Source organism: Zonotrichia leucophrys, chromosome 4 (genome assembly GCF_028769735.1).
Source record: "Zonotrichia leucophrys gambelii isolate GWCS_2022_RI chromosome 4, RI_Zleu_2.0, whole genome shotgun sequence".
Lineage (NCBI taxonomy): Eukaryota > Metazoa > Chordata > Aves > Passeriformes > Passerellidae > Zonotrichia > Zonotrichia leucophrys.
The window spans coordinates 67,949,306-67,962,090 of NC_088173.1; the positions used below are offsets into that span (position 1 = coordinate 67,949,306).

The 12,785-nt window shown below is 38.2% G+C and overlaps 1 long non-coding RNA gene across 1 annotated transcript; it reads right to left on the reverse strand.

Moving 5' to 3' along the window:
• Positions 1-6,506: 6,506 nt before the first annotated feature.
• Positions 6,507-7,935, reverse strand: LOC135447518 (uncharacterized). Its single transcript, XR_010440177.1, has 3 exons — positions 7,852-7,935; positions 7,016-7,163; positions 6,507-6,912 (listed from the first exon to the last, which is right to left on the reverse strand). It is a non-coding gene; the product is annotated as an uncharacterized LOC135447518 (long non-coding RNA).
• Between the last annotated feature and the right edge of the window lie 4,850 nt (positions 7,936-12,785).

Genomic DNA, 12,785 nt, shown 5'->3' on the forward strand with positions numbered 1-12,785 from the left:
GCTCAACAGTTTTTTAACCCTTCGGTGGTCCTTTTCTCATGACAATTGTGAGGCAAAAACTGAAGGATTTCCGGATGGACTTCCACACCTCTGGAGCCAACGCAGGCACAGCGTGGCATTTGTTAATCCAAAGACTCTCAGGAGAGGGAGGAAAAGTGACAGCAGGTATTGGACAGAGTGCAGGCAAACACACCACAAATAGAGACACAGGTTTTATGTGGAGTTACAGAAGCTATTTTAAGTAAATCTGGCTGAGTCATTACCTTCATTACTCACTCAAAGAAGAGGATGTCCAAACTGAAAGAATTTGGACATTGTACCTCTCTGGAGGAGGTTTGCCTTCAGATTTCCCATGTTATCTAATACACATTTTATTTGCTGTAAACAGAGAAGACTGGTGTAGTCAAAGCAGGGCACTGTGACAATTTCAAACCAAAAATTCATTAATCAGTTAAAAAAAAAAATTAGCTGCCTTTGAACTCAGGTATAAACACACTAAAATGGTCTAACAGCACACCAACAACATGATTATTTTTTGTAAAACTCTTCCAGCATCTGAGCAATGTGATGACTAAAGGTATAAACCTGAAGACACCCACATGGTAAAAAAGGTGCCAAATAAAGAATAAGGTAAGTACAAGGTGGCCAAGCCATCCTGCCCAATACACATAAAGGAGAACTGGCAAAATTGAGAACAAGGTTGGCACTGAGAGGAGCAGAGGAGGTCCCCCTGCTCTGCCTGGGCAGACTGGAATAGGCAATTAGCATAAAAAAACAGGTATGGAAAGGAAAGACAAAATATCTACCACAGAAAAACCAAAACAAAACTATAGAACTAAACCAAGTGGAAATGGTTTGATTGCTATCTAAAAAACTTCAGGCAACACATAACATGAACACAGATTTCTTGACCACATGAGATTTTAGGAACATCTGTTGAAGCTCTGGTTTAGTTGGAGTGCCAGTGATGAAATACAATGTCCTTCTTAAGGACAGGTGATGTTTGAAGGAGTGTCTTGCTGAGCTTTGGTGTTATAAATCCTTCTGATCATTATTGCAAATGTTCCCAGACAGTCACTCCATGAGTGTGACTCAGCATCACATTCCCTGCTGAGTCAACCTAAAGGAAACTGCTTAACTCTCCCTACAGCTGGATCTCATAAATCATGTATTTCTCTTTTTTTCTTTAAAACAAAACAAAACAAAACAAAACAAAACAAAACAAAACAAAACAAAACAAAACAAAACAGTTCTGTTGAGTGATTTTGGATATGTGTAGTTTATCATATAAAATTTCTAGAAGACTTCAAGTGATGGATAAGAAAGAGGTTCACAACAGTTTTGTTATCTGGGAACATCAGTCTTGGTAGCAGAACATGTACTTACTTAACTAAAATGTTCCTTGGTGTAGAGGGGCTGTCTGGAAACCCCTGCACTGCCCTTTCTGGTTATTTCATGGTCTGAGTTATTGGTGTAAAGATTCATCCTGCCCTAAGAGAGGAAGGAGTTTTGTTACAAAATCAGAACTAGTAAATGTTTAGTAAACTACTAAACCAAGCTTAAGATACATTATATTCTATGCATTTAGGTTTCCTTCACCTCTATATATTGCAAAAATTTTAAAATAATTTTATCTGTGGTGCTGTTTCAAAATTACCTGAAGCTAATTAAAATCTGATCTTTTTATTTACACAGGCTTAGGTTCAATCTTTATACTGGAATGAACCCCTGCCCTTTTACAAGAGAGGGCAAAAAATTAGTTGGCATGAAAATGGATGAGCCTCTTGACTTTTTACCTGGTGGAAAAGTATATTTCCTTTATTTAAAAATTCCAGTTTAATTGTTCCTTGTTTTGTTTGTTCATTCTCCATGCAGACAAAGCACACACTCATCACCTGAACTTATCAGCTGGCAAAAGTGAGTTTTCTTTTAGCACATTGATAATGGTCATAAAGTACCTTTATAAATATACATCAAATGTAAGTGTTTACCAGCTGGTTTATGCACTGTTTTTTTCACTGACAAGATACTGTTATATTAACAATATCTGCAATCTATGCTTTATTTAATAATGTATAACAGAAGTCTGACAGTAGCACATCACTGCAATGGAAAAAGCATCCATTTGTCTTTTGTTCATTGACCATCTTTAAATTTGACCAGGTAAATCAATCAGTGATATCTCTTTTTCCTATTTGAATATTTGACTCCTGTGCAATTTCTCTTTCTGTAGGTGTGTGATTCAGATATCAGCTGTGGCAGTGATTTAGAAGCTCAGTGTCTTGATATACAAAGAAGACTAAAGGTTTATTTTGAGTAGCCAGCAGAATTTACAGAAGTAGCTTAATAAATTGTTGTTTAAGTCCTGCTGAGAATCAGCAAACTTCCTGGATAGACAGTGCTGATCACATGAAACATGAAGGGGAAAAAAAAAAAAGAAATCCAACTATTCAAGGGATAAGTCAGTGCAATTTTTACTGTTATTGCCATTCTGACAATATCTCCAGTGATGTGCAAGTCTGATGCATTTGCACACCTTGATGGAAGCAGGTTATGGCTGTGTGTTCCTTTTTGTTAAATTTCTTTATGAGGGAATGGTATTATGTACTGTATGCAGTGTTTCTGAGTATATAAAAGGAGAAAACATAATGTATTTTCCTCAGAGAATTGAATTTATGTGCTGCAAATGCCTGATATGAAGGAATGGCTTTGTGAGGGATTACTGTCAATACTCCCTGTTTATGAATCAAAACCTATTCAGCAATCGTAAGCAGCTGGAAGCTGAACATCTGGGCCAAGAGTCAGCAGAAAATTTTGCTACCTCTAGATATTGTCTTTGTAGGGGATCAGTTTATCTAGGTTGAAATACGGGCCAGCTGTGAAAAGCCAAATGGAGAAATAAACTTCCCTCAATGGAGCAAGGACAGCAAAGCTGGCAGGAATGGAAGTACAGAACCTGCTCCTCAAGGGCTATTCCCTTCCCTAAAACAGAGAGGGAACTTGCATTTCCCCTCTGTGAGATACTTATGGGATTGAAGAAATGGAAAACAACTGTTGAAATTCAGGATATCCCTTTGGCTGTCCTGGATTGCCCAAACCCCTGCCAGGGGGCTCAGAGACCCTGGCACAGAGCCCAAGATGCCTGTGATTTTGATTATGACCTATGGAGCAAATTACCAATCTTATATGAGGATCTTCAGGCCACAAAAGTATAAGTAGAATAATAATTAGTTTGTCACGGGGTGAAAAATAGATTTTTGGGGTTTTGGAATGGGGGTTCAGGAGGCAAGATGGAGGAATCTGGGCGTGTCCAGCCTTTCTCCTTCTTCTTCTTGGCCTCCATCTTCTGCTGTGATGGTGGCACTTTTGGATTGGTTTAGAGTAGAAGCTCACTGTCTAACGAAGGTTATAGGTATTGGAAAGTAATTGTAAATAAGTTTTTAGTATTAAAAGATACCACCACCCTGGGGTGGCCAGAGTGCCTCTGTCTGTCCTGCTGAGCTGATCTCAGCAGGCCAGAGAAAGAATTTTATAGATAAGAAACAATAAACAACCTTGAGACCAAGACCTGAAAAGTTTTGACTCCTTCTTCCACAGCGGGCTGGGAAAAGAGGCTTTCTAACACATCTCGGGGTCACTCTGATCAGCAAAACCCCGAGAAACAACCTCCTCAGGCATGGTCTATAGCTGTGGGTTTTATCCTCCCCCTGTGCAGACTCAAACTGGGATTTCAGGAAATTGCAGAGGAGACATCCAGCCTTGGATGTCTGGATGTCTCCTCTGCAATTTCCTGAAGGAAGGAAAAGGAAAATGAGGATGGGACTGAGTGGGTTTGGTCAGAAGATTATTTTACCATGAATACAAAGTAATTTCTCCCCTAATTTTCTAATATGTATGCTAAGGAGTTCAAGGTTCTCTCCAGGCTGTACAGGATGTGCCTCTTTTCTCTCTGTAAAAATGGGCAACAAAGTAATTTCAAGCTTTTCTGTTGAATTTTATGTGCTTTCAATTAGGCCTTTTAAAGGGAGTATAACAGAGCTCTTAGGCAGTAATTAATCCTTCCTTTTACTTTTAGGAGATGAATGTGACAAAAGGCTGCAATTGTAATGACTGCTGAACATGGGTAGGGAAGGGGATGTCTCCAGGACAGGACTAACCTCCAGAATCTGACCTGTTCTCCACCATCACAACCATAATGTGATCAAGGTTATCTATTAAAACCAAGGTCTTGATTTTGGCAAGCAGAACTTTGTTTGACAAGCCTAAAACACTAAAAGTGACATTTTTGCATGCTAAATGTCCACTCTAGGCTAAAAATATTTTGGAAGATTTCAGCCAAGACAGCCCATCTTACCACTAATCATTTGAAAGCTATGCCATCAAAGCATATTCCATCCTCAGGATATCAGGCAGGGAATAAAAAAGCACACGGATCTACACAGTGAAGGCAAGTCTCCCTACTGACCCTTCTTGAGGGCATGAGTGTTTTTCCACATAATGCAATTTTCATTTTCAGTTTACTTAGTGGAAAATGGCTCTAGGAGAAATATAGGAACAAAAGACAACATAAATTTTAATGTTCCTTAGCTTTTGTGCACTCAGCTTTGCAAGCTTATTTCAGGAAATTAATGGAATTGTTCTTCGGTGTGATTATTTATTTGTAATAAGGTTGTGCAAGAGTTTATAAATTGTAATGTTGGTAAACAAGACTTACATTCCTGGCCTGGGAAAAACAGGGTTTTATATTAACAGCTAGTGTTGCAACATTTTGTTGTTCCTTCATGTTCATGAAGTAATTTTTCTTTACAGCCACTACAACAGCAAATGGTTCTGTCATTAAGCTCTTCGCAGAAATTTACTGTGATTTTATTGAAATGGAAAAGACACAGTGCTTTGAGACTTTTAAGGATTTCTTAATGCACTTCACTAATTTCTGCTTTATTTGAAAACTGCTCTTCAATATTAACACAGCTTCCCCTGCCTGAAATAATTCCTGTTATTGCCACCACTCTATCCCCAGCCATAGAATGGGTCTGCTAGCTTGTCAGATTTAATCTCTAAAAAGAAGCAAAATAATCAAAATCTGTCAGAAATGTATGTGCATTAACATCTGATTTAGCCCACGAAGACAAGGAATGGAGAGTGAAGAGTATGGCTGGATAGTCTAATGAAATTTTAATGGAACTTCAGTTCTATTTACTGGATCTGTATTTGTCACCAAGTTTATTTCTTTGGTTATTTCAAAAACTGTCAGTGTTTAACAGAATTCTGACCATGCTATCATTCTACCCAGAGCAATTCAACTGCATAGGCCACAGCCTCTGCAATTTCTGCAATTTTGCCTCTCTCCAACGGAAAAAAATGAACAAAACTGCCACATAATATGTGATGAGAGGAAAAACACAAAATAGAATTGTACATACTACTAACACTGGAATTTCATGTTCTGGGAAGACACTGGGACGATCATAGTGAAGGAAAAAAAATTTGGTATAGTGTGGTCAATCTATTTTTGTTGTTATTTCCAGTTGTATTTCTATTATATAGAAAGTTTTCAGCCATGACTCATTTTATGCCAGGCCTGGATATTTCTGCTTCAAGTAACTTCTTGTCTAAATTCATGAAGAGCTCACAGGAAAGGTAATAAAAACTGAAAACAGAAGGCACAGAAGATCAACAACTAATAATCAAAAGAGCCTAGATTAGGTTCTGCACCAGACCACAGGAGGAAAACATTCCTCTATGAAAAATCCAATGAGGTTTGGTGCCTTGAATAAGATAGACAAGATCTACATCAGTGTCCACACTGAATCACTAAAACTTGTTCTATAAATATGTTTTTATAAAACTAGGGACTAAATAGTCACCTGCTTTGTTTCATGTTTTACAGCATCTTTACAATTAAATAGTACCTCTGTGCTATAATCTTACAGATAAATGGCAGAAAGACTGAGATTTTGCAATATTTCATGTAAGAACAGAATTAAACACCTTTTTGTATTGACACAAATTCTTCACATTGAAAATTTGGCAGTAGTACTTTTCTGAAAGCAGGCAAAAGAACAAAATCTGCAGATTTCCTAACATCTTGACACTTACATCTACCTAGAGATATGAATATTGAGATATTATAATGCTTCTGAATATAATCCTCATTTGGAGGACTTTGAAAAATGCTTTTAAATGTCTTTCCAAACTCTGGGATAGAAATTTGCACACAGAGTCGCATCCTTTGTATTTTAGGTCCTTTTGCCATCCTCTGATCTTAGTTTAGTGAAAAGGAAAAAAAATTATAATGAAAGATTATTTGGATTCTTTGTTCATACAACTTCTATCTGTAATCCACTTTGCTTTTATTTGATTTATTCTATCCTATAAAAGGAAACAATTTCAAAGAAAAGAAAAAACACATAGCCAACCAAAAAAAAGGGTTGAAGGAACTGAGATTCTAATGAATCTGTTCCAAGTGAGCAGAAGTTCAAAGAAATGTGTTGTCAGATGTAAAGGAGAGGAGACATTCAGATAACTCCTCATCGAAAGGGGTTTTGGATTAGAACATTGTAATTAGTAACCTTACTGAAGTTCAATAATCAATGCCAAAAATAGCAATTAAATAGAGAATAATGACAATGGTTAAAGGAAGTTTTTGTGACAAAAATTATATCGGACTTGTCTTTTGTTGCTGAACCTGGAAAGTTGCATCAGGTTTCCCAAAAGCTTCTTCTGCTGGCACTCCCTGAAATGTGGATCAACAGCTCCCATGTCCATTGGGTCATTGTGACTTTCAGCAGAAAAAGAAAAATTTACTCCTGCCCCAGGTACAGGTGGGTGTGATTTTCATCCATGACTGGAGGAATCTGAGGGACTTTTTCTAATGACAAGGGCACATCCAGGTGGGACAGGCCAGACTTCCTAAGAGAATTTATTTTGTGAGAATAGGAGTTTAGATCCAACAAATAGCTGAGTCGTGGGGCGTCTAAAACATCTTGACTTCCAGTGAAAGTTCTTCCCTCACCTTTGTGGTCCTGGCCCCAGCTTGGTACCCCACTTCTGACACTGCTCAGTACAAGGAACAAAGCTCAGATTGGTGTGCTTGAAGTTTCATTTCCTCTTCAGCAGTCTCAGAAATAACATGAAAACCTCTGTAGAGCTTTCAGGAAATCCTAATATATAAAAATATTACATGAAAAATGAATAGGTTTGAGGGAAGCTGAGGTTTGCTCTGCTTTTTTTTTTTTTTTTTGCCTTCTTCACACAGCTGGGTTGGGGAGCAAATAACCCAAGATTGGCCAATTCTATCCTACCCTAGCATAAAATCACCCTGGAGATTCATTAGAGCATCTGTAAAAGGACTGAGTGACTTCTCTTAACCTCAAAAGGAAGATATTCCAAGGCTTTATAAAATGAGAACTGTCTTTCTGTGTCAGAACAATCAGGGTTCCATCCCACCTGCCTGACATCAGAGGAGTTCAAGGAGATGCAGTGTTTTTGGCAGGATTTATGTATTCAGCACAGACATATGCCTGAAAAAGACTTTTCCAAACTGGCTTTGGACATTCTCCAAAGGCAGCTCCAGCAGAGATCAAGGTCTGACAGAGCCCAGAGTTTGTCTCAGAGACAATTGTTGGAAAAAAATGGGATTCAGGGACAAATAGCTAAGGAGTGTGCTCACGATCAGTGTCCTTTATGCTTCCACAGGCCAGCTGCCTCAGTCCTTGGGCAGACAGCCCTCATTCCTAGGCAACACCAAAATTGGACAGAAACTTGAGTGGGATTCTTTCTTGGCTAAGGACAAGTGCTGACAGGGTGTCAGTAATTTGGAACACAAGAAAAATGTTTTTTCATCAGTACCTGTTTATCAGGGAGCATTTAGTCCCAGGACACCAGCAGCCTACTTGTGGCTCCTTGTTAGGGATTCTGCAAAGCAGAAGGGTGTAGGGGGACACAGTATGGGGAAATGAAGGTAATGTAGAATGTAATCTTATCCCCCAACAAGTTGCAGCTGGAACCAATTACTAAAGACTAGAGGCAGGCCGGATGATAACAGGCAACACCTGTAGCAAATAAGAACAAGTGGTATAAAAGAGTGGACTGGTGGAAACTAGAATCAGAGAAGTCAGGTGAATATGAGGACTACTGCAAGGGCCAGGAACAGTCAGTGCTTAGAGGAGAGGCCTATGAGAAACATCAAGGAGGTATGTGACTGGTGATATGGAATCCTTGCACTATAATGATAATAGAGCTCTTGATATATAAGACAACTGATGGTGACCCCGATGTGATTCAGGACCCGTGGATTTAAACAATAAACTATATGGCTGTTGTGATTCAGGAAATGACCTCATGATTTGGAAAAAAAAAATACTAAACTATATTGCTCAGTGGATTTGGGATGACCCATGGAGTCAGGACTAAACCATATAACCCATGGATTTGGGGAAGCCAGATTTGACCACACAGGATTTGACCATATAACCCTGCGGATTCGGGGAAATAAGATTTGAGTACTGAACTATTAGCGAAATGTATCAATTACAGCTATTGGTGTTTGTTAAATATGAGTGTAAAAGACTTCAAAGATAAGTGTTTTATAAACTGGAAAAAGCTAGAGAACTGAACTAACATATAGAAATATATATCTATACTATAATATGCTGTTTGAATGCTTGAATAACTCCTAGTTTTAAATTAAATGTACAAATATGTCATAATGTTAAATATGTACTTCTGGAAATGCTGCAACTCTGTGGTTAAAAGAAAAGAGGTGAATTGTAGGGGGACATTATGGGTAAAGAAGGTAATGTAGAATGTAATCTTATCCCCCAATGAGTTGCAGGAACCAATTACTGAAGACTAGGAGCAGGCTGGATGACAACAGGCAACACCTGCAGCAAATAAGAACAAGTGTTATAAAAGAGTGGATTGGTGGGAACTGGAGTCAGATGACTACTGTAAGGGCCAGGAACAGTCAGTGCTTAGGGGAGATGCCTATGAGAAACATTGAAGAGGTGTGAAGCTCTGGTGATATGGAATCCTTGCACTATAATGATAATAGGACTCATGATATATAAGACAACAGAAGGGGACAAAAGTTCTCTCAGGAAAGACTTTTAGGTGACCACAGACAGCTAAACACCAGACACAGGACAGATGACAAGGGATGTCCCAAACATAGGGCCTCGTGCTCAGCATATAAAACCTAGAGAACAAGAAGAAAAGAGGCAAATTAAGAGTAATTGCTGAACACCTTCCTGCCCATGGGAATTAGGGAATGAATTCCTTGCTTTGCTTGTGGGCATGACTTTTGCTTTATCTATTAAACTGTCCTCATCCCAACCCATGAGTTTTCTCACTTTTCTGCTTCTCTCCCCCATCCCACTGTGGGAGAGTGAGTGGCTGTGTGGGGCTTCCTTGCCAGCTGAGGTTAGACCACAACACTCCTATAGATATTATTTTATTATGGTGATATGTTTTAATAGCCCAGACAAGAAGCAAGAAAAGCTATCTTGGTGCTATAAATTGGACAGATTAGCTGTAATGTTATATTTAGTACAGCACAAAATAGATGTGCTGGCTGCTTCACTCAGACAAGGAACATTTTCTCTTTCTGTTTAGTGGGCAGCAAATCATCAGCCTAGAACTGTGCTTTGTGTTCTTAAAATCCTTATTTAATTTCTTTTTGTTTTTAACTTGCTCTTTTTTGGTGGACTTCTTGTTGCAGACATCACACATGCTTTTGTGATGACTTAACCATGATTAAGAACCAAATTTCCTCCCAGCTTCTCACATAGAAGCTAATCATCAGGATAGGGGCAAAAATAGGATGAGAGCTCATGAGCTGAGTTAAATGGAGGTGCATCACTTTACTTACAGTCATTGCCAAAACAGGCTCAACTTTGAGAAAGTTATCAGCAGTTGAGTGTTCTGCCCAGGGAAGTGGCTGAGTCATTGTCCCTGGAGACATCTAAAAGATGTGTAAATGTGGCACCTGTGAACATGGCTTAGTGATGGGCCTGGCTAAAGATGGGCGTAAGGTCTTAAAGGTCTTTTCCAACCCAAATGATTCTGTGATTCTAATTTGTTGCAAATTAAAATAGATTTGGGTAGTGAGGAAAAAACCTACTATGCTTTCTCTCCCAAGTGTAACTTCACTCTCTTGCTCCATGACTGATAGTAAATGATATGTATTTAATAACTTTATTGTTATTACAGGGTGGTTTGGCTTGGAAGGGACCTTAAAGAGCACCAAGTTCCAACCCCCTGCCATGGGCAGGGACGTTTTACCCTAGGCCAGCTCACTCAGAGCCCCATCCAGCCTGGTCCTGAACACTGGCAGGGTTGTTCCATTGGGAAAACAAAACTGTTTGGGGCTTTTCTGCTGTTTGAGGGCCTTTGGCATTTGTTTTGTTGCTGTTTGGTGTGTTTTTTGTTTGGTTGGTTTTGGTTTTGTGGGGTTTTTGTAGTTTATACGTTTTGGTGGTTTGGTCAGGGTTTTTGTGGTGTTCTTTGGTCAGGGTTTGTTTGGGGGTTGTTGGTTGGTTTGGATTGGTTTAGTTGATTTTTGTTGGGGGTTGGTTGGTTTCTGGCATTGTTTGTTTGTTTTGATTTGTTTTGGGTTCCTTTTAATCTTGTATTGATTTTTTGTGGTTCTGTTTTGATTAGTTATCACAATTGCTTCCACTGACCAATTCTGAAGCAGCCTGTGTTGTACAAGTGGAGAGCTGCTGTTCCTGTGCTTCTTCAACAGTGCCTTAAATGATCATTTTGGATTTGTTAGTGGAGCCCTGTGAATTGTTGGGTGCCACAAGGGCTAACCTCTCTGTTCCTGCCTGATTTAGGATACTTGCTATAATACAAAATGGGAGAAAAAAAGTGCTATAATTTTGGTTATGAGGTCTGACTTGGGCATTTGTGATGTGGGGCTGCTTTAGGTGATTTGAATTTCCAGTCTGACATGGTAATTTGAGATTAAAACTGAGTTAGTGCTGGGTTTTTAAAACTGGGAAAAATCATTGCTAGATTGTTAAATTTAACATCCTGAAGCCTTATGCTTCAAACTTTCTTATTGATTAACTTGCATTACTTTATTATTTTTTCCTACAAGTCCTTTCATATCTTATTGAGCCAATTATCTTCCAGGTGGGAAACTGAACCGTCTGGGATATAATAAAGCTCCAGATTGTCACTCTGATCAGTGCAAAATTAATTTATAATGTACACTGGATAGAAAAGGCTCAAAGAGGTTTGCAGCAATGCCACTCCTGTATGTTGTGCTAAATCCTTTTCCTGCCCTGTGCAGTACCTGAAAGAATTTGGCCCTTGAGGTTCTGTATTTAGGGGCTGTGTCTGGGCTGGGTCATGTAGCAATGAGTGCATTTGCAAATTTGTGTGCAACACTGTATTTCATCATCTTAAAAATGCCATTTTATACCAAAAGGGTAATGAAATCTGTTTCATGGTGTACAGAGTTAAAGGGTAGCAAGGGAAAAATTTTGTTCTGTTTCTTTTTCACTTCATAGGTATGGATGTAGAAATAGAAGTTAAACTTTGTGGTATTCTGTGATTTCTGTATTTCCTGAGATGCATTAGTAGAATTTTTAGATTTTTGCTTTTTCACTTTCCACTTAATATATGTATATATGTATGTTAACTGGAAGTAATTCTTTATTTTCTGAAAGCCAGAGAACTGTCAGGAGGTAAAAAAAGTAGCATTATGAAAGAAACAACCCAAATCCAACAATTTTTACACCTCATTCAAAGAAAAATAAGAAAAGCCTAACATTTTGCATGAAAAACTAAGGGATTTGTTGCTCAGTCTCAGACAAAAATACTGCATGTCAATAGTGTTTGGTTTTCTAATATTGATCTGTTAGAAATCTCATTATTTTTCAGTTCTGGATTCCAGAATGGATCCAGATTGCAAGCAGTAATGTACCAATATGAAACAAGTTCTGCAACATATAAATACAATATTCAGGCATGGAGCATAATGGGGAAAAGATGGGAAAAGCATTGGCATCAAGTGGAAGAGCAGCAGTTAGAAACTGGATATTTGAGTATTATTGCTGTTTTTAATGAAGGGATGGGATTATTGTTGGATTAAGAGTGATTTATTGTTCAGATAAAGAGTTTTAGAGATTAGTTGAGATTTTAGAGGAGTAAATAGTTGGTTATAGCTTAAATTAGTTACAAGTTTTTTGTTTTAAGGCAATATATAACTTTCTTAATAGACAGATGCTAAAAAGTTTATTTTGCTTTTTTAGCTTACTACCTTTAATTTTGCTGTACTGTGAATATTTTTATCTAACAGAATGTTGTACGCACACACGTTTTTATTACAACATCTAAACTCTTAACTTTATACAATCTCCTTACTATACTGTAGACCTTTCACACTCGAGTAATTACTCAATATAGTTTTTTGTTACTTAAGGTATATTCTTACCTGTAACTATAGAAACATAAGTTTATGATTTTTCTACTTAATGTCTGTGTACTTTATTTTTACATCAATCCAAGCTCCTTCCAAGGCTGCAGATCAAACCCTCTTGAATCTGTGGAAGTTTCTCTTTCCACTTCCCTCATTTGAGCCTCAGATTCAAGGATGTGCTCCATGAGCTAGAGTTTCTCCTTTAGGCTTTTATACAAGGTAATGCAGATATTCTTGAATTGCCTGTGCTCAGAATGTGTCTGTGGAGGGGCACATAATTTGTCCTCTAAGCTTTTAACTGATAACAATCTCTCAGAGAGAAAAATTTTACAGCTGAAGGTTTCAGTGAGGAAAG